The following is a 4,743-nucleotide window of genomic DNA, read 5'->3' as shown; positions in this document are numbered from 1 at the left end:
AAAAAAAAAAAAAAAAAAATTGAATAAAATAAAAATGAAAAAATTTTAGGATAAAAAATAAATATCAAAAATAACAAAAATTAAAAAATATAAATTCTTCACTGAAATCTAAGTCTATGTTTCATGGTGTTAGATGTACTGTTTTAATTCTCAATAAATGTTCTATTAGCAAAAAAACAAAAACAAAAAAGAGGCGTCCAGTCAGAAGGGGCAGACACTTTCTGATTATGTGTTTAAAATTAATCTATTTTAGCCGGGCTTGGTGACTCAGCCTGTAATCCCGCGCTTTGGGAGGCTAAGGTGAGTGGACTGCCTGAGCCCGCGGGTTCGAGACCCGCCTGGGTAACTTGGCGAGACCTCATGTCTACAATAAATCAAAAAATCAGCTGGGCGTGGTAGCGCATGCCTGTAATTCTGGCTACTTGGAAGGCTGAGGTGGAAGGATCGCCAGAGCCCAGCAAGTCGAGACTGCGGTGGCCGGGAGCGGCCACTGCACTCCAGTCTGGGCGACGAAGTGAGACTCCAACTCAAAACAACAACAACAACAACAACAATCTATTTCAGCAGGTGCAGTTGCTCAAATCGTCCTCAAGCCAGAAGTGAATAATAGGTAGTTGTGAGGTCCCTGGAAGTACAGCGGATACCTTGTCAAGGGGCCCCAGAGAGCGTCAAGACAAAGTCGAGACCCAAGAACACCAGACGCGAGACGCCGTGTTCTTCACTTTAGGACTCTTCCGAGAGCAAGACCCAAAACACACAGAAACTATTAAAACGAGGTAGCAATTAGCCAGGCGTGGCAGCGCGCGCCTGCAGTTCCGGCTTCTTGGAAGGCCGGAAGGATCGCCGGAGCCCAGCAGCTCGAGGCTGCGGGGGCCGGGAGCGGCCACTGCATTCCAGTCTGGGTGACAGAGTGAGACTCCAACTAAAAAACAAAAAACGAGGTAGCTGGTGATGGGGATTGCGGCCGAGCTACGAACGGTAACGTGGTTAAGAGAAAGTTCCCACAAGCAGAAGCCGAACTAAACCGGAGGGGCTCGGAGCGAGGCGCGCCCGAGGAGGAGGAACCCGCGAAAGCCAGGGGGCGCGGCGGGAGGCAGTCCAGCACTTCGACCATCCTGGCCACAAAAAATGCCAGAACGCCACGTCGAGACGGGAGTCCTCCTGCCCTCACAGGCCCGCTTCTTCCCAGGGGCCCAGTCCCACCGCCCGAGCAGCGCCCAAGACCCCCTGCACGTCACCTGAGCTTCACTGCAGCCCCAAACTTCCGAAAAGCCCGCTCAAACGAACGCCGCCGCACTTCCGTCACCCGGGACAACAGGTCCCGCCCCCGCGGCTCACTTCCGCCGTCTGGGTGCCTGCGGGTGGGGCGTACCATTAAGGCCGGAGGGGTGCGAGGAACCGTGCGGAGTTGTAGGACATTACCACTCACAGTCGGAGGGGGGCGCTGCCTGTCCGAACTCGCGCTCGGGACCGCAGAGTGAGCACGCTCGGTGTCCGGACGGGTTGCGCTTCCGTTGTGTCCTATTGTGGAAGCAGTCAGTGCTGGAGGGGAGTTATCTGCTGATAACCCCGCAGGTTTTTACATTGCAAGCGCCTGGAAGGCAGAGGCGGATTTCATTCTCCACCTTGTACCAGAGGACAGTAACTCTCAGATGTAAACTCTGTGTGGTTTGGGGGCTTTGGGGTATTTTTCTGCTCCCCTTGTGTAATTGCAACATTTAGCGCATAGCCTAGCAAAAGCAGTGAATGCTCAGTAAATATGTGTTAAATGATCAATTGATAGAAAAGCGACAGAGGGATGGGCCGAGAGTCTAGTTTAGGTTAAGGAGGAGCTTGGCCAGTTCAGATGGCGAAGGTGCTTTTTTGGGAGTGGGCGTCTCCTATTAGAGTGGGAAGCCACTGAAAGGGAAGGACATGATTGAATTCACGTTGCAGATGCTATCTCCGGCAACAAGGATGGCAGAGATTGTTCCAAAGCGGTGAATAGCTGCGAGCGGAGGACTAAAGGCAGGACCCTTGGGAGGCTATAAATTGTTCCGGAAATAGGTGGTGGTGGCAATGGGGACAGGAAGGTGTGGACCGCATGTGAAAGAGATTAGGAAGTAGAGATTTAGGAAGCCCAGATATCCGGATTTGGGGAGGTGTAGGAGGAGTTGAGGAATGTTCAGGCTTGAGTGACTGCGGCAAGGGCTGGGGGTGGGTTGTCAGGTCCCTGACCCAGGGAGCACAGGAAAAGGAATATGTTTGGGGGTGACGATGAGCGCTTCAGATTTGAACTTGCCAAATTTGAGTTGTTCATTGGATGGCAAGTGAAAGAATGCTAAGCTTGGGGAGCATTCATCGCAAGAATTACTGGACTCCCAGCCCTGTGGGTGGGATGGGTCTACTTGGCCAGTTCTGGAAGAAACAACTGTTGGGAGAAAATTGTACCTCTCAGCTGTTGTGACCAGCTCCTTGCTTGTGACCCTTCAGCATTTTTTTTCCTTCTACCACATTTCTGTCACAACATTAAGCTGTGATTTGTGGCTAAAACACAGCAGCTGGGGTGGAAGATGATCCTGAGAGGAACCCTTTACCTTACCAAGGAAATAGATGACTTTACTTCATCTCCTCACAAAACCTCCCAGGCTGCTTCTGGGATTCAGCCATGAAGCTGGGTGTCTGTGTAGCTCGAGCAAGCTCATTCGCCTCTCTGAGCTTCCAAAATTACTGAATTGTCTGTGTGTCTACCCGCTGGAATAGATCATTCAGGGGCCTTGTCTCCCTTTGCTACATGAATGTATCATCTGTGTTTTCCATTAGCATTCATGAGTGTTACATATGCAAAAGAGAACAGATTCAAATTTAATAACAACAGTTTTTTCACCCTAGTACAGGCTTCCTTAACTAAGCAGAAAATCTTATCCATCTGGTTCACCAACTAGACTCCATACACTAGGGAGCTAGCTAGTCATACACTGATTCTAGAAAATACAGCCAGTTAAAAACAGGTTTACAGTAGTGGAATTAAATGTTCTTCAGACCTTGTGAATAGTATATGTTTAACTAACATTGATCTACTAAGTCCAGAGAAAAGGTATGAATGGAGGGCCCTATTTCCGACTCGAATGCCTGCATGTGGACACCCATCCTGAAGATCCACACCATGCCTCCACCAACACCTTTTGGGCCTAGGGCTATACACAATAACAGGTCCATTCTGGGGAGGGTGGACCTATGAAAAGGCCCTGAAAGCAAATCTGGGGATATTTGAGCAGGTACCTAGAGGGTGGTCTAAAGGAAGGCACATAGACTCTGGTGGGTGCATGTTCTATGTTCTTAGACTTCTTAGCCTCAGACTCTGTCTTAGGGGTATATGGCCAGAAAAGGACCAATAAGGTCCCCACCCAGCCCAAGAGCTCCAGTTGCTTGGGTTTAAGGGCAGCATTGCTTGAGAGAATAATCAAGGAGACATATATAAAGAGTCACACTTAGAAACATTTTTATACATAAATATTGTGTGTGATTTCATTTATATGAAGTATCTGAAGTGGTCAAATTCATAGATACAGAAAGAATGGTGATTATCAGTGGGTGGGGGAGAGGAACATGAGGAGTTATATACCTAATGGGTACAAGTTTGAGTTTTGCAAATTGAAAAAGTTCTGGAGATCTGTTGCACAACAATGTGAATATACTAACATTACTGAACTGTACACTTAAAAATGGTTAAGATGGTCAAATAAACAGACAAACGCTATACTACCTGAGTAGCTCACAGGATTGTTAAAGAGAACTAGTTGACTCTACCCTGAAGAAATTCCAGTTTGATAAAATTTGAGCTAGAGGTTTAACTGCTCATTATTTGTACCCTTGCACTAGAAAAGTGCCTGCCACAAAGTAGCATTTCATAAGTATTTGTTAAATGGATGTAAAATCATGAATACAGCCTTGGAAAAATATGGGTTTAAATTATCTCAATGAAATGTTAGACTTCAAACCAACATTTTGACTTAAAAATATATTGTTATTTTTTGACCTGGTGCAGTGACTCACCTGTAATCCCAGCACTTTTGGGAGGCCAAGGCAGGAGGATCACTTGAGGCCAGGAGTTCAAGACCAGGCAACACAAAAATCAAAAAATTAGCTGGGCATGGTGACTCACACTTGTCATTCCAGCACTTTGGGAAGCTAAGGCAGGAGGATTGCTTGAGCCCAGTTCAAGACCAGTCTAGGCAACATAACAAGATCCTGTCTCTACAAAAAATAAAAAAAATTTAAAAAATTTGCCCAGTGTGGTGGCACATGCCTGTCGTCCCAGCTACTTGGGAGGCTGAGACAGGAGGACCACTTGAGCCCCAGGAGTTCGAGGCTTCCATGAGCCATGATTATGCCACTGTACTCCAGCCTGGATCATAAAGTGAAACCCTGTCTCAAAAAAAACCCCAAAAAACCACAATTATACATAGTCACTTTAAAGCTTCCTGTGAATGCAATCATTTGAAAATGTTCAAAACAAAAAAAGGTTAGCTTCCCTCCCCCAATCTGTTTTTTATTTCTCAAAAGCCCGGGAGAGAGGAAAAAAGGAGAAAAGAGATAAAGTGGGGAAGAAAGTAATCCTTAAAAAGTGGTCCCTAAGCTGAGCTTGGTGGCTCAGCCTGTAATCTCGCACCTTTGGGAGGCTGAGGTGAGTGGATTGCCTGAGCCACGGTTTGAGACCCGCCTGGGCAAGTTGGCGAGACCCTCATCTCTACAATAAAAAAA

Source organism: Carlito syrichta, unplaced genomic scaffold, assembly GCF_000164805.1.
Source record: "Carlito syrichta isolate Samal-C Ts95f unplaced genomic scaffold, Tarsius_syrichta-2.0.1 Scaffold313872, whole genome shotgun sequence".
Classification (NCBI taxonomy): Eukaryota; Metazoa; Chordata; class Mammalia; order Primates; family Tarsiidae; genus Carlito; species Carlito syrichta.
The sequence above is the reverse complement of the archived record's forward strand: the minus strand, read 5'-3'. Positions refer to the sequence as shown.